This window comes from Canis lupus, chromosome 2 (genome assembly GCF_011100685.1).
Source record: "Canis lupus familiaris isolate Mischka breed German Shepherd chromosome 2, alternate assembly UU_Cfam_GSD_1.0, whole genome shotgun sequence".
NCBI classification, from domain to species: Eukaryota; Metazoa; Chordata; class Mammalia; order Carnivora; family Canidae; genus Canis; species Canis lupus.
The window spans coordinates 52,561,547-52,585,698 of record NC_049223.1 but is presented as its reverse complement, the minus strand read 5'-3'; the positions used below and the strand labels follow the sequence as shown (position 1 = coordinate 52,585,698).

General features: G+C 42.6%; 1 long non-coding RNA gene across 4 annotated transcripts in view; it reads left to right on the top strand.

Annotated features, from left to right (window-relative positions):
- Positions 1–24,152, top strand: part of LOC111092497 — a 53,244-nt gene that overhangs the window by 13,259 nt on the left and 15,833 nt on the right. For 3 of the 4 annotated variants that reach the window (XR_005355623.1, XR_005355624.1, XR_005355625.1), the window contains exon 1: positions 18,454–18,546. The exons of the other annotated variant lie outside the window; for it this stretch is intronic. This is a non-coding gene — a long non-coding RNA (uncharacterized LOC111092497). Of the gene's footprint in view, positions 1–18,453; positions 18,547–24,152 lie in introns of those variants that run through there. 4 annotated transcript variants of the gene reach the window in all.

Below are 24,152 nucleotides of genomic sequence, written 5' to 3'. Positions count from 1 at the left end.
TGAAATAAGGGGAGGAATAATTTGGGAAGGAATATGGAGGTCCTTTAGAATGGTAGAGATCTGAACACACTTAGAAGCTCTAGGCAGTCTTTAAAACTGTCAAGAGACAACTAATGGCAACTTAAGTGGACGTATAAGTATTTTATTTGGTTTATTGTAAAAAATATGATGTGTTGGCTTATTAGAATTTTTTTGGAGAGTCAGTTGGCTTTGTGTATGCAAATTATTGATGCGAGGTGGCATCATAAAATATAAAACAGCTTGGTAAATGCTGATATAGCAGAAAGGGGCACAAAGTTGGTATCCAGAGACCTGGAGCTGTTCCCAACCAACAGTTTAACCTCTTAGGTCTCTCTTTCCTCCTTGCAAGTTGACAGATTAACTAAGACGATCTAGTGTCCATAGGTTTTTCCAAGGCTTCTTTCTCCTCCAACCTCTTCCTTGTTTTTCAAACTAAACTTCTCTCTTTCGAAGTCTGTGGTCATGTTCTCCTGGGTTGTGGATTCCTAATGAAAATCTTTAAATTTTATATTTTCACTTGAATGGCAAAGAAGCAGTACATTTTGGATTATCTGCATGATGAACCTACGTCTATAGATTTCAGCCCCTGCATGTATTTTCAGATTTGCAAATGTACATCTCAGATAGCTTTTTGATCTCTAAAAGGATTTTAAGTAACTTTTATTATTTTTTTATATTTTTAAAGATGGTACTTATTTATTCATGAGAGAAACAGAGAGAGAGAGAGAGGCAGAGACATAAGCAGAGGGAGAAGCATACTCCCTGTGGGGAGCCTGATACAGGACTTGATCATAGGACCCCAGCATCATGACCTGAGTTAAAGGCAGTGTAACCCAAAATGCTGGCAGACAAGAAGAGAGGTAAGTTGAACCCCCTAATTGATGGGTTCTGGTCAAGTGAAGGTCAAAATACATTACAGTGTTCTCAAGAAACAGGTTTGGAGAAAGTAGGATGAAAAAATATGTTGGGAAAATGGAATCATGACATCACAAATAATACTGCAGGTGCAGGAAACTTAAAAGAATCTTGGCCATGGCAATTGGCACCCTTTTCACATTGAGCAAGAAGATTTCATTCCCACAATGCAAATTCATTGCCTATGTTACTTCATTTGAATTTTATGCATTTTCAATTTATGCTGAATTCATAATTATATTTTGATTTGATAGTTTAAAAGCTATGGATATAAGGAGTTAATGCCTGAATTTATATGCATGTAGATATTTAAGTAACATTTTAATTAAAATAATTTTAATTAAATAATTTTAATTAAATAATTGAGGTTAGCACATTTATCTTAAGAATTGTTTTTTCTTAAAAGATGTCCATACCTAAGGTTTGAGAATCTGGTCTTGATTTTAAAGTTTTATATATTTCTCTAAATTCCCTTGAGCAAAGTGTGGGGAAGCAGACAATATTGGGAACTAATATTGATACTGATGACCCAAAGAAAAGCCTGACAATTCTGGGGACTTTATGGGCAGAGTTTTCCCAGCCAGACTCATTTCCTCCCATCAGGGAAAAGTCACAGGGAAGGGTAGCATTAGATCTCAGAATCAATTTGTCAGATTGCTGGGAGGAAGCCAGCCCAATGGGGGCAGGCTGGGGAAAAAGAAACTCCACAGAGGCAATGTTGGTGTTATATATGTTAAAGGAATTGGGTTTCAAAGTTAAACAGTCAGAAAACCAAAAGCAGGTTTTCAAAAGGCCAGTTCAAGGCTGGAGCGTAAATAAATGAAGCAGCCAGGAGGGTATCTCCAATGTATCAGCAATGGTCACATCATCTAGAGAGGACTGTATTCAGTTGGCAGCTCCATGGTCCAAGTGAGGAGGGAAAGCAAAGCTTGATGAAAACAGTAGGACATGGCATCAAGTAAGACTGTGAAAAAGGATTAAAGACACCAGAGGTGTTTTGCTTGGTCAGGTAAACTGAAAGATTAAGAATTTATTTCTATTGACTAATGTAACCAAGGGGGAACACACGAAACTGGGCACCAGTAGTTCTCCATCTCAGGTAGAAAAAAGAAAAGTGGGGCACAATGTAGACTGTAGGGATTTCCGCTGGTCACATTCAAGGGAAGGACTTTAAAGGGAGCTCAGGAAGAATTCAGTGGATTCTCTCTAGAAGGCATGGACTCGGTCTCTAGGAGCACTTGCAAAGCAATTTGCTGAATTTCAGTTCCGCCAGAATGAGCTCTCAACGTGCTGGCCATCTCTGTGAACCTCGGACAAGGAACAGGAGAAGTCAGCGGGTGAGAGATGACCGACTCCCAGCAGGAATGTCAGAAGTGGAAAGAGAAGGCCGGGTCTCGCTTAGGGATGTTGCGGAGGAAGCCAATGGAGTGTGACTTGGCCAGAAACTGCCCTGGTAGGAAAAGGATGAGTCAGTGAATCCAAGGTTGCCTGCTGAAAAGGGGGAGGTCATGTTTGAAGTTCATGGAGTGGAAGGAGCTGTGTAAATATTAGGCTTTTTCTTTTTTTCTTTTTTTCTTACTAAGGTTCACATACAGCAAATTACATTTTATATTTGCTAATGCTTTTTTTTTCTAAGTGTGACTCCTCCAGCAGCTTCTTCGGCCTCTTCTCAGCAAAGGGTTGGTGGTGGTGGTACTGGTGGGGGGTCTTTTTCCCTCAGGTTTTTAATCTTTGTCGAAGGCCAGATGCTGCTGTTTCACTGGAGAGCTCCCCAGAAAGAACACTTGAACAACAAGACAAGGAGGGGGCAGATGTACTGAAAATCTAGCTTCTTGCAAGGCAGATTGAGAAATTCTTGCAAGTGTACCTCGTCCGGTTTCCACTCTTGTTTAACCTGGCAAATGTGGACTGGAAAAAGAAAAAGAAAAAAAAATGTAGCACACTTCAACGATGCTGTGAGTTCTTAGGTGGCTACTTGAAAAGTTCAGACATCGGGCACAGCTCTCTGAAGAGTCCAGAGAGAAATCTGTTGTAGAGGGATGGTTACTGTGTGAGACATCCTGGGAAAACATTGGAAAATGTGACTTTTCTCACGACATTTGCTGCCTCTGCCTTTACCATGAGCAAAATCTGAGGATCAATGAATTCCTATGAAGTGAAACCTGATGGCTCCCTCGATGCCCCTTCCTGAGAAAGTGGGGGACCTCTTTCCGGGAAGACGCCTTCTCTGTGTGTGTGCTTTATACCTGGAATTGAATTAGGGATGGGGAAAGGGAGGATATTCGGGAAAGGTTTGAATAGCATTTTTTTTTTTTATGACCACACCTTCTTGAAGTTGGCATGTGAATCACACTGAGGATATTTTTGATAAACTCGGATGTTGAGAAACTGGAACCAAGTAGAGTCTGAGTAAATTAGCTCCATATACTTTGAACTAAAAATGGAACAGATCTATCAAATTATGGAATGTTAGTCTACATCAACTAGAAACTAGTGTAAGTGCCTACAGTCGAAGATGATTTTTGCATCCCTCATGAAGTTCCCTGAGGCTTATCCTCTCCACACATTTAAATGAATAACCACAGAGACTAATGAGTGATTTACGAGTGGATGAGGGAGAGAGACCCTCTCTTGTCATTACTACAAAGTTCGAAGGCAGGGGTGGAGTGGAAAGAGCAATGGACTAGGAATTAGCACATCTGGGCCTTGACTCCTCCCTGACTGGTTTACATAACCTCCCCGGGCATAAATTTCCCCATTTGGAAAAAAAAAAGAGTGCCTCCAGAAATCTCTCTGTAACCTCTGCTTATTGCCCTCCATGTAACTCAGTCTCAACAGGTCCAGTTTTGACCCATTCCCTGCATCTTCCCGAACCTTCTGATGCAGTGAGAGAGCCACTGTCCACCTGACCATCGGAGAACAAAGTGATAACCCACCCCCTTCGCCTCCATCCCTTTCTTTCTACCCTCCCTAATCTGCCTCTCATTCAGTTGGTAGTATGTGGGAGGAAAGAAGACATTCCATTTCCAGGCTTGGCCCCTAAACCCTCTGCAAGGTTTGTAAGGAATGCAAACAGGTAGGAATTGGTAAGCCCCCTGGGTGGGGGTTGGCCTGCTTTTCGGGTCATACCTAATCACAGAATGGGAGCTGTGATGGGGCTCAGAGTCTTCATGGAATACCAGCCTCACTTCTCTTGAGATAAGGAGACCGAGTCCCAGGTTGATGGAATGACTTGGCTGTATTTCTCACGCATGGATTCCCAGAGCTGCGGGCCCCCGGAGAGCCTGCCTTATCACAAGAACTGTTGGCTCTCTTCAAGGTCTCAGGTGGTCAAGAGCCAACAGAAGGTAATGATCAACGGCAATGATTAACTCATTACCAGTGCCTTGAACAAACGTCTTACCCTTTAATTGGTTTTACATCTGACTTTGTTTCCTTCTGTCTCTCCTCCTCCTGCCCCTCCTCTTTCTCCTGTCCTCAGTGCTACATCCTCCTGTTTTCATACTGTCAGCTACACTGCAGAAACCAAACTTCCCCTGGGAGCAGCTGCCACCATCATTACTGAGACCCTGGGCTTTTCTGTGGCCCTTTTGGAGGCCGAGTAGGGCACCTCAAACCTCAAACCCTCCTCTCTAAGGAAAGGCACTCTGCCTGCAGGGTGCAGAGAAGGGAGCCTTGGCTCATTCTGGGGAACTGAAAGCTTTTGGCATTGGGGATCTAAGGCAGCTGGCGCTTGGACACCTGTGCTTCTGGATGGTCTCCAAAGTAGTTGTAGCTGAGTTTCCTTATACTTGGTGTCTCTCATCTAAATAGGTTTGGGTCCTATGTCTTTCACCTCTCCCAGGTCCTGGGAGGTCCTCGCCGTGTAGGTCTCAGCTGAGCAGTGACGCTCGGGACCTCTGGCCAGATGCTGCTGCTTGGCCATGTCCTGTATCTGGGGGCACTGCCTCTCAACACCACCCTGATCCTCTGTATGTATGAGATGAACTGAGCAGCTGCTACAATCACTCCTCCGATTTCCTAACAATAATCTGAGAACATTTTGGGAAGAGTACATTTAAATATTTAAAACCAGACCAAGGAATCCCTGAGAAGAGGCAGAAGACATTTCCTTTTGTTTGTTTCTACCCCAAGATTTGTTGACCCACATTGGGGTTTGGTTTATAACATGAATGTGTCAAGCATCTAGAGTTCAATAGAATGAGGGTAGGCTGTGGTGGGGATGGGAGGCAGACAGCGGGAGGAACTGGGAGTATGGTGGTTTGATTTGGTGGGGGTACTGAGGGGGGTAAGGTCTGTGAAAGATGAGAGAGGGAACAGGCTTGGGCAGGGAAAACCTTAGGAGAAGGAAAGGAAGGAGAAAGGGGGCCTGGGGGTTTCTAGAGCAGAAGTGCCTGTGGGAGGTGGGGGGTCTTCTTGTAGGGGTTGGGTGAAGGGACCAGGTCCTAGTCCCCCTTGGTGCTGCCAGGAAGACTATGGCCTTAGAGAAAGACTAGCAGATCCTGACGGCACTTGTCCCTGGAGGCCATCACCTAAGAGCATTTGCTGAAGCGCTGTAGCTCCTGAAGTGGGGGTCAGAGCAGAGTACCTCCAGGGCGGCTATGGGGTGGGAGGGGGGGATAGGGGGAGAGGGGTAGGGGCCAGGCAGTACATATGAACACATTACAAAGAGAAGGAATGGTGATTTTCAAGCAGTGGGTATCATCTTTCTTTTCCTTTTATAAAAAATAACCATTAGGTGTGCAGATACTTTTGATTACTGGCCACATCTGAATGCATTGATCAAGCAACACAACTATATTAGATGGGAAGAGCCTGGAGAGAAGGGTTTGGGATTGTTTCACATTCCCCCTGGTCCCAGAACAGAGGTCACAAACTATGGCCCACGGACATGAAAACATGTCTCTGTGACCGAAGTGTTACAGGAACACAGCCAGGATTCGACTGTGTACGGCTGTGCTCACACCTCAACAGCACGAGTATGGCCCCCAGGGCCCCCTTCTGGTTCTTTACAGAAAAAGTGTACCGAGCCCCGGGCCCTGTGACGGGGCCCTAGGTATGACTGGCCCAACACTCGCAGGCCGAGCTGGAAGCCTGTGATGGTTTCTCCCTCTCACCTCCCTGCCATTGTCCTAATGGCACAGAGAGACAAGGGTAGGCCGCTTGGGATTTGAGTAGCCACTGCCTGAGGTTTAAGTTTTAAATCACGAAATGACTATTTATTGTGTGTGACTGGTTAGCACATTCAACTGCTATTATCCTGCAGGTTTAGTTTATCACATTAGCCACCAGGACTAGAGTAGGTGAGATTTACGGATGGGGATGGGACGGGAATGATGAACAAAGGTCTGGGCCGGGCCTGATGCTTTAGGAGAGGGCTCTGCGAGTCTGGGATGGAAGACTATTAAGAGTAAAGAAATGAACTAGGGTAATCGTTGCCTGACATCAATAATTTATGATGATGGCAAGACAGTTGTTCAGCAAGTGTTTACTGAGCACCTACTAACGCTGGGTCTGGTTCTAGGTTCTGGAGATACAGCAGTAAGCAAAACATACAAAAATCCCAGTCTTCACGCCACTTCCACTGCACTAAGACAGACGATAGCAAAATAAATGATACGTATATATTGTGTATTATACATAGTATGTTGAATGGTGCTAATTGCCAGGGAGAAAAACTAAAGCAGGGAAGTGGATTAGGATATTACAGGGGTTTGGGGAGCAATGCCATATATTTTTATGGTGTGCCAGGGCAGGACTCTGGAGAGTATGAATAAAGAGAACACCAAGTATTTTCATGAATCTCCTCACCAGCCTCATCAACAAATACTCTGAAAATTAGAGGGTGCGGGGGAAGACATTCCATATCGACATTCTAGAAGTATTTCCCCAGACAACATTCAGCATCTGAAATTCTTGACAGATATGTTGTGCAAAAAAAGAAATGAATAGAAAAAATGGAATTATTGCTGGCGACAATCGTTTCATAAACCTGTGGCATCTGCAGAAGTAAAATGCAAAGTAACAGTTAAGGAGGTTCGTGAACGTCAAACTGATTCATCTCAGACCCACTTGCAGCCCGGGCTGCACTTGCCTATAGGTTACAACAAATTGAGGGTCTGCCCTCCTCAAAGGGTTTCAGGCATGAGTATAGGGTTCCTTGCAGGGTCGAAGCACCACACTATAAAAGTGCAGGCTATAAATTTTGCTATGCTTCCCGGCTAAATGGACGCTTTGAGTGGAGACAGACTGGCGGGAGCTGAAGTAGTTAGAGCTTTGATTCACCGCAGCTCTATCATTCCGTCCTGCTGGGAGTGCTGCGTGGCGATGGGAAGGCCTGCTGCAGGGCTGCCATGGGGAGACTGAGTCAGCACCAGGGGTGTCCAGCCTCTGCCGGACTGTAGGCCATCCTATGGTGACTTACTTAGGGTGGTGAGGCCTTGGGGAGATGAAGGGATGGGGTGCTGGCTACTAAATCTGTTGGGAGAGTAGTGTCCTCCCTGACCCTCATCTGTTTTCCGGTAGGGGGGTCACTGATAGGAAATCACTTGTGACAACTTGCTATCTGAACTCAGTACAACCCCTGCCAAGGCCAATTTGGAGCATTTGTTTCAAATATCCTGGATGTGGGGCATCCCTACTGATGTTTTTTTGTTTGTTTGTTTGTTTGTGTCTTTTATTCTGGTGCTAAAAATGCTTAAATGAAAGTTGGCCAAAACAACGAAGTCAACAACAAAAACATTTGATTAAAAAAAAAATGAACTGCAGATGCTGGAGATGAATGTAGTCAGATACTGTGTGGTTCGAACGTCGCCGAGGTCTCAAGACCTGTATTTTTATTTTAACTCCAGGCCTCTCCGTGTGAAAGGAAGGAATGCACAATTGAAATCAATAAGAGATTCTATGGCTGTGAGATTTAAAAAAAAATTATTATTCATTCTCTTGTTAGTTTTTCATCAGCTTTCATTTGGTGTGTTTTTATTTACTTTGATGTTGGTAAATCTCTCCTAATGCTGTAATTATAGAAGTAAGACTGAATATGTTTTGCTTAACATCTGCGAGGAAAATGCAGTGTTTGATTTGTTTCTTTTTTAATTTGCAGTTTGGAAGAGGTTGATTAATCCGTTGGTAGAGTCATCTGTTCCATCTTAAGTTACACCCATTAGAGGTTGTTATAAATCCATCTGTGTAGTCAACTGAAATTTTTGGAGATTAAACGGCTGCATGAATCTGTAACTATATTAAAAACTATAGTTTCACTCCTTAATTAACGAGGACATTTCTAAATAGTGCACGTGGACCACATTTTGAATGTTCTTCTGTGAAAAGAAATTTCATTCACTTGTCTGTATCATGAGTTGTCATCATACGCATCACCTTCTGTCATCTTGGCTTGTGGTACCATATTGAGTCAGAATTTTAGTATTCATTTAAAAAAAATCCAAATATTTGGTTCTGTTAAATCATATCTGGAAACTTCTTATTCAACTGTCTTTTGAAGGGAAGATCACCAGAGAGGAATGTGTGAGGATAAACACGTGCTCACTCACACTACCTCCCTGTCTATTGCTGTTATGCAGATGGGGCTTCATATCAACTCCGAATGCCAGCCATGAGGGGTAGTGAAGCCAAGTGAAGGGGCAGGAATCTCAGAAAGCCTCAAGGGAAACCTGTAAGTGCCATGATAGGTTTTCTTTGTTTTTTCTTTTTTAAGGTTTTATTTATTTTAGAGAGAGAGAGAGAAAGAAAGAAAGGGCATGAATGGGAGGAGGGGCAGAGGGAGAGCAAGAGAGAGAATCCAAAGCAGACTCCTCGCTGAGCATGGAGCCCTACACGAGGCTTAATTCCACAACTCCAAGATCATGACCTGAGCCAAAATCAAGAGTCACTCACTCAACCAACTGAGCCACTCAGGCAACCCCCATCCCCATGATAAATTTTCAAAGGCAAGTGCCTGATACACTGCTGGTTAAAATAAAAATCAGAATTCTAGAACGTCCAACATTTTCCATTTTGACCCACTTCTTACAAAATGTTGAGAAAGAAAAAAAAAAAACACAAGGAACTTGATTTGCTGCTTCACAGTGATCATAAATTGAAGATAATTAGTACCTGTGGAGAGTTGAAAAGCAAAATGGAGGTACAATTAGAATGTTGAGGCTAAGCTGGCTGAGCTGCCAAGAGGGAAAGTCAGAGTTCCTGGGAGGAACAGGACAGCCCTGTCAGCGGTTCACCATTATGTTCATTCCCTTTGCCTAGTAGGGGAACATCCTGGAAGCCGGGTGCTGTTTGCACCTTTCATCTCTGTGCATATGATGGGGTAACAAACTTTTAATTATTTCAAGGGTACTTCTGATTTCTGGGAGCTGGAATGCAACATATTCCCAATTTTCAAAAAAAAAAAAAAAAAAAAAAGAAGAAGAAGAAGAAGAAAAGAAAAAAAAAACAGGACACAGATACTCTGATCACATGGACTCAAACATTTCTAGGTCAAAAAAGTTGCTGGATGTTAGGAGAGTAGATTCTAAGAGTTGTCATCACAAGGAAAAAAACTTTTTTTTTTTTTAGTCAGGTCATTATGTAGTTCACCTTTAAACTAACACAGTGCAATACCGTCGATTATATCTCAGCAAAGCTGAAAAGAAGTTCCTGGATTTGGCATCCAGATTTAGCTGGTTCTACTAAAATGACAATTTAATAAAGGTAGCAACCTCTTCCAGTTTAAGATCATTCTAAATCCCTGTTTAAAACTCTTAGGAAAATATAACACAACTAGGAATAACCTAGACTATTTTTTATAGCATTTATTGTGAACATGATACTATATGGAGAAAAAAAGTATATTTTATACATAAACATATCCTAACCTGAAATTTGGAGATCTTTCCATTTATATAGATTTATGAAACTGTTAGACTCATGCAGGAAAATAACTGTACAGTTGTAGACAATTATACCGTAAATGAGTCCTTTATGTATACACTATATTCTTTTTTAAGTAGATGAAGCTTTAGATAGTGACAAGTTTTTGCTTTTCCCGAGAATAGTACTCATCTCATTATGGGTGCTGAGAAGCAAGCTGAGTAAAAAATACCTCCTGGAGAACAGCATCACCCAGTATGTCATTTTTTTTTTTTTTGCAGTCTTCTTCGGTTTTTAAATGTTTTCACCTTGTATCAAAAGATATTCCCCTTCGGGGATAAATGTATCCCTATCTTCTATCCTGCGACCATCTGCAAGGCGGCAAAGATAGCAAACTATTAGGTATCGATCCCCAACATCCCCACAGGGCTTGAGAAATTGATGTGTGGTTGACTGGAGAGACAGAATGAGTGACACAGAAGAGGATTTCAGGGAAGAGCCCCTTGGGTTGCCCAGCTGATGTCAGGACGCCACTCAATTGTTTACACAATTGTTTGAAAAAAATGTCTTTGCCTGAGTGAACTTGAAGAAATGAGGGGCATGGGAGTTAGTCCAAATTCGTATCTTTGTGAACTGAGGGTCGACTCCAGAAGCACAGCCAATGTCCTTGCTTCGGAGGTCAATGTGCAGCTTCTGAATTTCAGTCCAATTAGGTCAATGTAGCTTGTACATGGCATTCTGCTGCAGGCCTGGGTGGTGACTCACAGGCGCTCTTCTGCTGTTGTTAACAGCCTCAGCTTTAAGGGCTTTGACAAATGACATTGGAAAATGCATGCCGGGCTTGAGCCAGGGTGCATGATGAAAACCGTGTATATCTTCACTGTTCATTGCAATACCAAATTTATGATTAAGTTTCTGTTTCTCAAATTGGGCCTATTGAAAATGATCTTGAGCAATCTTAGGTTCTTTCACCAATCCCCGAACTAACAAACTTTCCCTATAAAAATATTTGGTCCCCTTTCTGTTGTCACTGCTCAATTTAATTGAATGCATATTTTTGCCCATAGATCTCACTTTTGGAGTGCAATTGTTAGGATTTAACTCTTAAATAGTTGGGCTAGGAGTCTACATCACCTAAAATTGTTCTGGATGACCACGGGATTAAAGTTTCGTATTTGCTCCCCATTTTGGAGAGAAGGTTGAAGGAAGAGAGATGAGGACATTGGACTCATCATTGAAGGAAGGTGTCCTGGTGCAGACCTGGATGTCCTCCAGTTGAGCAGGACTGAATAAGATGACACTGGGACATCATAGCTTGCTCTCCAAAAAGACTACCAACTGGAAATGCCCCGCTATTAAGAGAATTACCTGAATTTGAGGTTGAAGCATTACCTGGACCTCCAGGGAAACTTTAAAGAAGATATTTTTGGTGAACCTGGCATAAAATTGAGTGATTACAGGCAGAACATCTCATGATTTGGTGTCCAAATTGTAAGATGCTGCACTTAGGTTTGGTAAACCTTGCATTTTAAAGCTGTTTCAATTAGACTTTATGGGTCTTTTGGAGATTCAAAGATAGGGAGGTTTAGTAGAAATAGCATGGCACAAAAAGACCTGGCTTCCAATGTCACCCTATTGCTTAGTGCATGTCTGATGTTGGGTGAGTCACTTAACATTTTTAGGCCTCATTTTCCTTAGAGATAAAAAATTACCTCTAAAGTCTCCTCTAGCTGTACAATTTTAATTTTTAAAAATATTTCTGACTTCCTTTATACATTACTATACAAATGAGAAAATGCAGAGTGAACCTGAGTAGGTGAAGGACCAAGCCTATCATTACCCCTACTCCCCCGTCCCTCACTTCCCCTAACAAAACCCACAGTTCCCAAAACTCCTGCTAATGCTTCTGCATTTTCTCATCAGGAAAATCTCCAGGTAAATGATAAAAAATAAGCACATGTAATTTAGCTGAAAATAAAAAGGCCCATGGGCGATTAGAACAAAATTGAGTGGTTTGGGTAAATAAATTATCTACTAGCTAGTATTATTTTTACAGAATTAAAATATGCCTTTATATGCATGTTACAGATTTTAAAAACAGTCTAAGCAACATATAATTATCCAATCATATAAGAATCCACACATAGAATGTCTCTCTTCTCCAACAGCCAATCTTATTTCCACACTCCAGAGTCAACCACTGCTAATGATATAGCATGTATATCTCCTAAGCCACATTTAATTACGTTACATGCACATGTTTATAAAAATGTACATACACATTTTTCGACACATAAGCAGATCATGTTAGATTATGCTCCATCATTGGAAAGCTCAAAGTGTCTGGCTTTGAACTAATCACAGAGATAATCTTTTCAATGTTCCTTGTTTTATTGGAAACTAAACTGATACAGAAGTCAGCTCTATCTTCCAGGAAGATGAGAATGGTAGGAATTAACAACTTTTCATATCTTGGCTTTCTAAAGACTTGTGAAAAGCTCACTTTTGATTGGCTGGATTAAATGTTATCAGTGAAGATAATAGTGGTAAACGGTGATTCCTGGACTAATTATTATCAATGACTTGAAAACGTCTTGTGAAATTCATAACACATAATGTGGTATTCACCCAAACTCACTTTTCTAAGTGTCTCTCAACAGGTTGAGGGTTTATGTTGGGGTGGCTGTTGTGCATGAGGAACAATGGATGCCACTAAATCTAATCTACTCTACCACCAGATTCCAAAACTGGACTGGTCCACTCACCCTCTTACCTCTGTAGTGCCCCGGGCATATCTTTGCCATACAATCTTCACAGCAAGAGATGAGCTGCACCAGAGTGACAATTGGCATCTGCTTTGATCTGCTGTGTCCTAGCACTTAGAACAGTATCTGGTGCATAGTAGGTAATCAATAGGTATTTGTTGTTCAACCATATTTATTTTACTGAATTCTATTCTACTGTAAGCTCTTTGTCAGTATTCACCTGTACAGTTCTACGGCTGGTTTTAGAAGTCAAAATTGTTGACTATTATATAAAAAGAGAAAAATAAACAAGTAAAGGGAGTAAGTCAACAAATGAATAAAGTAAGGATAGGCTATCCACACCAGAAATGGATATCATTGTTGATCAAGTGAACTTGTTTGGGCCTCAGTGGGAAGTCTGAAGAGTAAATGTATCTTGATTTGCTCTTACTTTTTCCTTAGCTACCTTCATCTGCTATCTTTTTCTTAGCAAACAAAATCCCAGGTCCTTCAAATTTGATAAGGTATGTGTAACTTTGAACAGATGCTCTTAAAAGAACCGCTTATTACTTCAGTAATGGGTTATTTCTAAGGTTTCCAATCTGTTCTAGATATAGCCTACCAAGGGCTCACATTCATATCAGGCAAGATAAGATCATTTTCATTTCCACACTCTTTATATTTCCTCTGAAGTTTACAGCTTGTGTGTGTGTGCATGTGTTTGTGTGCATGCAAATTACCATTTTATTCATATAGTTAATATCATTGAGGTTGCTCTTGGATGAGAATAAGAATTAAGGAAGTACATTCATAACTTTTATCAGGACAATGGGAATTCCTTATACTAAGAGGTCATACCAGCAGGAAATAATTCTTATCTCTAATCTGCTCCACAACTTACTCCCAAGAAGTTGCTACTTGAAGGGTTCACAATTTTCACCACCAAGCCAGGACTGCTTTAGGGCTATTTCCCTTTGTTACGGCATTTCCATGTACGTGGATTCTATCTTTTTACATATTTATCTAACTGCATTTACTGAGAATTGCTTGTTTCACATACACCATCTACAAAAAGACATGTCCAACTCAGATCTAACTAGCATTGGTTAATTAAATTAAGCTGATCATAACCAAAAGAAAATGGCATTTTAGTTACCACACAAATGTGTGATACCCTATTAGGATTTTTGAAATATTGAAAATAGTTTATGTGTCCTATGATGATCTTTACGGACCTCTGTGGAGCTGGGGACTAGCTATTTATAGGATTCCCATACATTTTAAAATCCCAAATGAGGGACTGGAAGGGTTATGCAAAGGACATGGAAAAGAAACTATGGATATCTATTGAGTGATGGCTGGAGGCCCAGTCCTCTAAAATATATACATCCCACTCTGTATCTGTGCTTTCTGGATTGATGCTGGGGGATCTATTTGCACTTAATCAGCATAAGCGCACAAAACTACTCTTGTTGTGACTTTACACATCAAATTACACAGTAACCATATTTACAATAGGAAGTAAACTGAGCAGGTTCACAGTGATGCTTAGAGGTGCTGAATTTATTTGTCTACTGGCTGGGTCTGATTTACCTTTTTCTCTTCTAATTTGTTGTAATAAAATATATTAGCACATTTATGTCCTTAAGATATACTCAGTGTAGCACAGGTTAGAAGTAGATATAATATTTGGTTCTATGGAGTGGAGGTAGACTTAGCTTAAGTGATAGAAGATGGTCCTGCATTCTCTCATCTGTTGTTCAATGTGTTAGTGTGTATTTGGTGTTTCTTAGAATTCCATGACTATAGTGACCATGATGTTTAAAGAGCCTGATGATTAACAAATATTGCAGGTATCTTTTTTTTTAAGAGTTTAATTACTTGAGAGCAAGTGCACGAGCAGGGAGATGGGCAGAGGGAGAGGCAGAAGCAGGATCCCCACTGAGCAGGGAGCCTGACTTGGGGCTCCATCCCAGGACCCCGAGATCATGACCTGAGCCGAAGGCAGACACTTAACCCCCTGAGCCACCCACACCCCCCTCTATCTTACAGGCATGATACAAATCACACTCTAGGACAGTTCATTAATCTGGTTGGGAAGTCTTAGAAAATCTCTCAGAACAGTTGCCCCGCCACAGGTTGAAGCAGCACATATGTGGTGACAGCAACCAGTGGCAAGCTAAGTGGTATCTACAAACCTCATCTGAACCAGTAGTACAATCTTACCTTTTTGCTCTCTCTCCCTTCCCTATATGCCAGCCCTCAATTTCTCATTTTCCTAAATATTCCTTAAATGGTTTTTAAGAAGTCTAATTTCTTCTCGTGTTTCTTCTGTCTCTGGAGTAAAATTAAAATTCAAGCAGGTGAGAGTAAATGGAGACATAAAGGATTTAATTAAGAGAAAAAAAAATCTACCAGAATAACCGGTCCATAAAGAAATACAGGTGTCTGTATACCGGATAAACCCATGGGTTTGACCCCAGTGACAGAACAGGGATAGGTCTAACTCCCATGAGGGTAGGAAGAGGGAGAAGGGAGGATGAGACAAAGAGGTAGGCGGGGTACAGGTCAAAGTGGGTGTCCCACTGGTCAGCAGAGTGTGAGTTTTGCCTAAGTGGTTTATAACGAGCACATATTCATATGACTAGACACTCCTGCAAACAACAAATGGCCCTCAATTTTTAGGTGGCAACTGAACTCAAGGCTGCACATTCTGGATAAACTCAGAAAGGATGCTCTCAAAGGATCCCATGTAACACAGCATTACGATGAGACTGGCCTTTACCTCATCTTGGTTTTAGGATAATCATCACTGTATGAAATCTTCCAGGTGATTCCCATTGCAGGCTCCAAAGAATGCTCACAGTAGTAATTCTGACACTGGATAATGCTTAGAACTTTTTCCAAAGTGCTTTCTCATTCATTCTTTGCCTTAGTCTTTCCAGTAGCCCCAGGGCACTAAGTTTAGGCACTAGTATCCTATTTCATAGATGAAGGAACTGAGGCTCAGAGTGGCCCGTCACTTGCTCGAGGCCACAGATACCAGCAGTCCACTCTTCAGTGGGACTCAACACACTCTCTGATTTCTGTTTGAACGTGCCATCGTGGACAGAAGTCTCCTTTCCTTTTCTTCCTTTTATAAATGCCAGGGAGATTTTTGAGAGGGTAGCCTTCAGGCTGACCAGCTTTCTGGACTGGCCTCTCTCCTTTTACAGGCCGGTGGGTGGATGGCTGCTAGAGGATTTGTTCCTCACCACCCCTTCATTCCCTCCCAACTAGAGATTTCCTGTCTCGATAAGAGGAGCCTGGCTCCAAGGAGCAGGGGTGGGCGTGGAGTTGCTGACAAGAAAGTTATGTGTCTGTCCTCTGGAGCCACGTCGAATGGTCTCAGTCACAGGTCCTCATGCAGTTGTTGGCACTTTCCAGTGAGTTTTCTGTGGCAAATAACCCCAAATGCTTTACACAGGGAATAGCTTGCAGATGTGGCTATGATAACCTGCAAAGCATGACTTAAATATAGTAATTGTCTCTAGCCTGCTCTTAACTGTGGCGACAGAGTTTCTACTATGTCATTAGGGAAGGAATTTCCAAGTCTTGGAACACAGCAAGCAGAGCTTCTGGCAGCGACTGTTTTTAACGAAGTTAATTGGCTTCTGACCAGAAAGATGGGGTTAAAGTATGTGGGAACAGGAAAGATAAACGGCAAAGAGTGTCCAAAAGTTAGGAGAAAAAAAAGTTCTTGTTGCTATTGTTATTCAGCTTAGTAATAATCACTTTATCTCTCTGTGCTTAACCCACTCTCTTCTTTGTTCTGATTTTCTGTTACCTTTCCCAGTAAAATTACTGCAATTTAAAGGTGAACAGTTTTGCTCTGCAGACTTTCTTTACCAGCCCGCCTCCTGGCTCTGCCTAACAGAGCCAAGTAGAAAAGATCCACTCTTCACCCACTGGATGAAGGTGAGAGGTAACCCACGCCAGTTCCCACTTAACAAGGAGATTTCCTCCACCACCTTGGCTGGTGGTCCTCCAGACTCCCTACCTTCCAAGACCTCACTTTTGGACACTTGTTACTGCTAGATTTTGCTCCTCTATCCTGAATTTTTATTACTAACTGGTTCTGGTTTTGCCCTCTGCAAGTAGATGGGATTTGTCTAGTCAGTTATTTCATGCCACAGGGCTTCAGTTTTGGGGGGAAATCATACCTCCTTTATAGCCAGAATAACTAATAAGTTTTGTCTCAGTTGCCAGCTCCAGTGGATTGGATCATGGCTGTCTGGAGGGCTAAGAGCTCAGCAAGAGAATCAGGATTGATTAATAATATAGTTCATGGACAAAGGATGAAAGAATGAGTGGTGTTGCAGGTGCCCATATTTTTAGACTTTGTTCTTTTTAAAAAAAAAAGATTTTATGTATTTATTCATGAGAGACAGAGAGAGAGAGAGACAGAGAGAGAGAGGCAGAGACACAGACAGAGGAGAATCAGGCTCCATCTAGGAAGCCCGATGTGGGACTTGGTCCTGGGACCCCAGGATCATGCCCTGAGTGGAAGGTAGGCACCAACCGACTGAGCCACCCAGGGATCCCTAGACTTTGTCCTTAAATGTAATGTAACCACTGAGCACCATGGTCCTTCCAATTGTTCTTCATATGCCATGGTTAGATACTTCACTATCCCGGATGATTTTCTCTGAACAATAGTCCTCTTGAAAAGTAACTCCCAGAGGTGAACACAGTACTCCTAGTGTGGCCTGACTAGATCATAAAACAATGGGACTATGATGTCCATTATGTCATATTCATCAACATAGTCAACAACTGCATCTTTTGTGTGACTCATATAGAGCTTGTGGCCTACTACCACCTCTAGGTCATTTTCACATAGCAATCAACAATGCAGTGTAATTTGAGGGGTACCACAAGTGTCCAACCACCCCAAAGTGCCTTCCCGTTAGCCTGTCAGATGCTACAGTCTCAATCTATGTGACACAGCATATCTCCCATCCCTCCATTAGAATGACTTTTTTGGGTTGGACAATTGTGTTTGTGGGAATGAGTTGAGTCTAGGCCACTCCTATGAAGATACTAGAAATCATTAACACATTGGTACAGAATGGCTTTCTCATTGATTCAATGAATGCTCACTGATTGCTTGCCATGTGCTAGGCACTGTTGTAAGCACTGGGGATAAAGCAAAAAGAATACAAAAGATGAAACTCCCTGTCTTAATGGAGTTTGCACAATAACATGGGAAGACAGACAACGCAACAAAAAAATAATAAAAACAGATGGTAATAGGCACTGTGGAGAAAAAAATAGAGTAGGGTTGAGGGAAGTGGGAGAAGGGGAGATGGCTGGGATGTAAAATAAAGAGAGGACCTCACTTAGAAGATGAAAGCCCTGAAGGAGATGAGAAAGGAAGCCCCGTGGAGGTCCAGGGGCAAAACTCACAGGCAGGAGAAGAGCAGCTGCTAAGGCTGAGGGAGGCTGCAGGAGCAAGGCTGGGGAAAAGAGGAAGACCAGAGTAGCTGAAGAAGCGGGTGATGAGAAAAAGACTAAGAAATGAGTAGACAGATGAGGGGCGGGGGGCAGATGGCAAAGGCTGCGCAGGCTGTTGCGAGGACCATGGTTTTTATTCTGGGTGAGGTGTAGGACTCCAGGAAGGTTTTGAGTAGGAGATTCCTGGGTTGCTCAGCGGTTTAGCGCCTGCCTTTGGCCCAGGGCGTGATCCTGGAGTCCCAGGATCGAGTCCCGCATTGGGCTCCCTGCAGGGAGCCTGCTTCTCCCTCTGCCTTTGTCTCTGCCTCTCTCTCTCTCTCTGTGTGTGTGTGTTTCTCATGAATAAATAAATACAATCTTAAAAAAAAAAGGAAGTTTTGAGCAGAGGGGCAACACCATCTAACTTCCTTTTGCAAAGGACTCCTCTAGCTGCTGTGTTGAGAACAGACTCTGGGTGGACAAGGCCAGAAGCAAGACTGTTCATTAGAATGTTCTCCGTCTAATCCAGGTGAGAGATATTGGTAGTTTGGACCAGGCTGGTAATCAAGGAGGAAGTGGCAAATGGCCTAAATTTGCGTGTATTTGGAAAACAGAGTCTAAAGAATTTTTGGATGTTTAGATCCAGGGTATAAGAGAAGAAGGAGGCAATCAGGTTTCTGAGTCTGAGCATTTGTAAAAGTGGAGTTGCCATTACTGATGTGGGGAAGACAGGAACAAGCAGATGGGGCGACCTGGATTTGTGGACATCTGAGTTGAGGTATCGTGAGGCAGGTGGATCTCTCAGGCTGGAGTAGAGCAGAGCAATCTCCAGCAACCTGGAGGTGGAAATCCCACAGCACAGGAACCGCCAGTAAAGCCCCGAGGCTGGATGAGATCACCAAGTGGGGGAGTGCGGCACGAGGAAGACAGGACAAGGGACTGAGTCTGGGGCACCACAACTGGAAGGACAGGTTGCTGAGGAGACTGGCAAGGGTGTTCGAGATGCAGTGACTAGTGAACAGAATGAAGTCATGACAGGATGGTGTGCTAGAAGTCCAGAGAAAAAAGAATATCCAGGGGGATGACACAACCCAGGGGATCAAATGCTACTGGTGCCTGCGTAAATTAAGGACTGAACATCACCACTGGTTTTAACAACTTGAGGGTTACTGGTGACCTGATAAGAGCAGATTCAGTGAGATAGTTGAGACCAAAGCTGGACAGAGTAGATTCAAATGATGGGAGGGCATGGCAAGCAGAGACAAAGCATTTCACTGGTTTGCTGTAAAGATGAGAATAAAAATGGGGAGTATATGGAAATATAACTGGAGGGAAGGTGAGATCAATAAATTATTATTTTTAAAATGAGAAAATTATAGCATTTTGTTCCCCTGATGGAAATGACCCAGTAGAGGGAGGTTTTCAGTTTGATTCTTTGTCATCAAGATTTGAGGGGATAAGACCCAAGCTAGTATTTTTTCATGGGAGGAAGAGGGGTCTAATTCTCAGCATCCTCTAGGAAATGGGCAGGCTGTGAAGCAGCCCTTTGCAGCTGGATTAGCAACCTGGCAGCAGGAACCGACTAGTGTGGACAGGACGGTGCAGGGCGGGGAGTGGGAGATTGGACCCTAAGGACACCTCTCCCTGCTTCTCACCACTGGGAGATGCTCCTCCGGGGCACAGAAATGACGTGCAAGCCACCCTAATGTTGTACCTACTTTGTATTTCTACTTTTTTTTTTTTTTTTTTTTGCTTTAAACCAGCCAGTCAATCCCTCTGTGTGTGTTAAATGCCTCCTAATCTCAATCTAATTTCCCATTTGTCCAACTCGCTTTTGTGTCTTACTTGGTTTTCGAAGATATATGACAAAAGGTGGTTTTCTAGTTATGGAATTCTCTCTGTTCCTGCTAGTGTTGGGCTCTCTCCCAACTCTTCACCTGCGTTTATGACTTTTCTTTAAATTTAAATTTCAGCGGGGCCCAGACAGCACTTTAGCATCCCCCCTGTTACATCTCACCAGAGACCTGCCTAGTTAAGCCAGAGCTGGGATTCCTCTTAGGCGGGTGGCTCCCTGGGGCCCACCTTATGCTCCCTGTGACTGAAAAGGGTGGGTAAATTCATCTACCCATTCATCCATCTATCCAAATAATATTTATCTAGTACCTACTTGGTACCGGCCATTGTTTCTGGCACCTGGGGGTTAAATAGGGAATAACGCAGACCCGGCTCCCGGCCTTAGGAATCTTCAATTGTAGTAGAGTTTACACACAAGAACACTGAAATCCAAATTACTGTGATAAGTGCAATGAAGAAAATGCACAGGATGTTGTGACACGAGATGACACGGAAAGGAAAGGAAAGGAGGGCATTTTCTTTAGATAGGGTGGTCACAGGCTTCTGCACTTAGAATCCTTTCACTACCCCCTACAAAAGTTACACCCCCTGCTGGGGGAGGTGAGTGGGGCCATAGCATCCATTGTGTTATTTGCCCCCAGATGCTCCAGAGCCTCTCTGTGAGGTGAGAGTGACATCTGGTAGTCACTGTAAACTGTATTTATCTAGTCTGAGGTAAGATTAGGAGGATTTAGCAGAATATTAATCTAATAGAAATGGATGTTGGCAGTTGGGGTATTTTCCTTCTGGTGCCTGGGGCCATCTGGTAACTCAGGAGCTTTTTCCATGTTTCGCCTGGTCAGGAGCTCTGTCCTAAACATGGGATATAAAATAGCACTGGACTGGAAGGTGGGGGGAATTGCAGTTCAACTGGAGGGGAGAAAGTAAACATGTGGTTGAATATTTAGGAATCGTTATTGATTATAAACACTGAGTATCAAATAAGAAGGCTTTTAGTGACAAACGGGACTAGGAGTTAGCACAACCTGATGATGACTTGTCAGAGTGAGCATTAACCAAATTGCCTCCCTCCCCAACGTTACGTACATACTAGTGAGATCAACCTGCCTGACCAAGGCCAGCATTCATAATTTGACAGCTATCATATTAAATAATGTTGAAGGGAGAGTAAGACTTGCATGACAGGTAACCAAATGTCAATCAAAACGAACACGATGGTCCAAGACAGGTTGAAAATTCAAATACATAATAATAAAAGACATTTGCTACACATGGAACAAGAGCCACACAAATGGCACGAAAGAAAAGTCTACAGAAAGAACGTTTTGCAGAAGAGCCTCTCCCAACTGAAGTTACCAAGGCCCCACAGGTATGGAGATGAAACAATACTAGCTATTTTCAAGCACTTTCTACTTTCCAGCATAATTAATTAGTGCTTCTGAATGGAATAGAGTGAAGATGGCCAGTGGGCTTGTGTAATTTAAAGAGTTAATCTGGGTTCATGCTGGTAAATATTATGGGCTGACATTGATCTCAGTCCTCTCCCAGTCCTCCATGAAGCCACTTCATGCAGCCAGGGCTTCCCCTAGCCCAGCTGGGTTAGATAACAACGATGGCAGTACCTTCTAAAAGTTTAAAATTCAGTTCAATCCACCCTAATCTAATCATGGGCTCACAGTGGGCAAAATTACTTCTTCCCGCTAAGTGAGGCTTAAATCTCTCCAATGTATTTCTACTTGGTTCCTTATTTCATGTAATTCGGGTCATGTTAGTCTTTATAATGGTCCTAAACCTTAATCGTTCCCATCTGTTCAATATTACATGGTAATTTGGTCGTGAAAGAGTACTAGGCTAGGAGCCAGTTGGATTCTGGTCCTAGCTTTGTCACTAATTAGCTGTGTGACTCCAACAAGTTCGTTCATCTGGGTCTTGATTTAAAATCTCCTCCTCTCAGACCAGCTTTCTCTACTCTTTTTTGACTTCCCCAAAACCTAGGACAGGAGACAGTTCTAGGAAAATGATTTGGGACTTCCTACTTAAAGAAGTGAAGGCAGAGATGAAGTAAAAGGAAGGAAGAACTCTCATCTCCTCGACCTACGTATACAAACGTTCCTGCAGCTGGATCTGGTTTTTTCTTCACATCTGATATAATGAAGGGCACATGCCTGCTTCTAGTAATGCCCAGATCCTCCATCTGGGCTCTGAATCCATCTCCTTTGTCCTCTCAAATATCCTTCTCTGTTACCTCCTCTTTTGCTCTCAGCTCTCCCACTCTTGGATCAGTCCCGAAGCATACAAACTTATTCTTGTATCTCCTTGAAACTCTCTGTCCCAGATGCCCTGTGGTTATGACTCCATTCTCAGCACCCCGTTGACTCTGACTTCCTTAAGGAGCTGAATACATAGGGTGCCATGGCAAAGCCTTCAACATGATCCCCTATGGCCCCTTCTCTGCTATACTATTCCCTTTCTCATTTTCCCCATATGCTTACTTCACAACCTAATGTTAAATAAATAGTCATAACATTGTATGTACTTATATTACACGATTATGCCTCTATGGTTTCCACCTTTGAGTACAGCACTGTAATTTGAGTATTTTTTTCTTGTATGATTTTTTTGTATTCCCTAGAATTAATAATTACTTTTTAAAAAACATTTACTTAATTTTCCATGCCCCATTGCTATTTTTATCCCAGTGACCCAAAAGCATTGTAAACCACCCTCTTAATATTTCCCATACTTTGCATCTATTCCCTTTTTTATTTTCCTGGAGACCTCCTTCTGGAAACCCTTCTCTTTTGGCTCTAATCTGAACCTGTTGTTTTCTAGGCCTGCTACTCAGCTGTCATCTGGGGCCTTCACTTGACTGTCACTTGAGGACATAAATATGGTTCAAGGGGCTCCTGGCTGGCTCAGTCGGTAGAGCATGCGACTCAACCTCAGGGTTGTGAATTCAAGCCCCACTGGGTGTGGAGCCTACTTAAAAAAAATATGGTTCAAGACATTTTATCTGGCAGCCATTTGTGGGACATGTTGGAGCCAGGAAAGATGGAACTAGTCTTAACAGACTAGTTCAGAGGACTTTTGAAGGAGCTCAAGCTTGAGATAATTAGAACTTCAACTGTATGCAGTCTCCCTTCTGGTACAGTGTTAGTTGTCAATAATAATAATTATTATTATTCCTGTTTAGGTCAGGGTTCACTCATGCAAGTGGAGTCACTCTAAGTATTATAGAATAAGAGTTTTATTTTGTAACTAGACTTGACACAATTGTGGGAGGCCAGTGGAAATAGAAGATCAGGGATCCCTGGTTGGCGCAGCGGTTTAGCACCTGCCTTTGGCCCAGGGCGCGATCCTGGAGACCCGGGATCGAATCCCACGTCGGGCTCCCGGGGCATGGAGCCTGCTTCTCCCTCTGCCTCTCTCTCTCTCTCTCTCTCTCTCTCTCTCTGTGACTATCATAAATAAATAAAAATTAAAAAAAAAAGATCAGAGGATTTAACAGCTAGTCAAAACTAGAAGCCAAGCCAAGTCTAAATACTGAAGTGAAATCATGAAGGGAATGGGAAAAGTCTGAGGGTCTTCAGCCTCATATCTGATGAGGGCTTGGATCCCTTGTTAGCCAGTAGGGTCAGCAATCGGGAAGAAACACTGGAGAGCAGAGAAGAGCCAGGATATGCTGGATCTCACTGGCATCTCCCTATCTGTCTGTCATTTTTAGCAACTACTGTGACCTCCAGAGAGTGGTGACTACTCCTTCTCTTCTAGACAAGTACCTCTTTTGGTCAATTTTAACCAGGAACCATTTAGATAAGGAGAACAAAGTTCCAGCTTAACCAAACTGACAATCTGAACTGTGTCTCCCTTCCAAAATGTATAGGTTGCAATCACAAGCCCCAGTATCTCAGAATGTGACTTTACGTGGAGATAGGATCTTTGAAGATGTAATTTAGGTTAAATGAGGTCATTAGGGTGGGCTCAATCCAGTATTACCAGTGTCCTTATAAAAAGAGATTAGGGCACAGATACAGAGGAAAGACCCCATGAGAGCATGGGGAGAGGACAGCCATCTACAAACTCAAAAGAGAAAGCCCAGTAGAAGTCAACCCTACCAACCTATGATCTCAGACTTCCAGCCTCCAGAAAAGAAATCTTGTCATTTAAGCCAGGCAGTCTGTGGCACTTTGTCATGGTAACCTTAGCAAAACGACATACGGATCAATCGAGTACCATGCCTTCAGTTTGTACATTTCTTTACACGTAGCAAAGCATTCAACA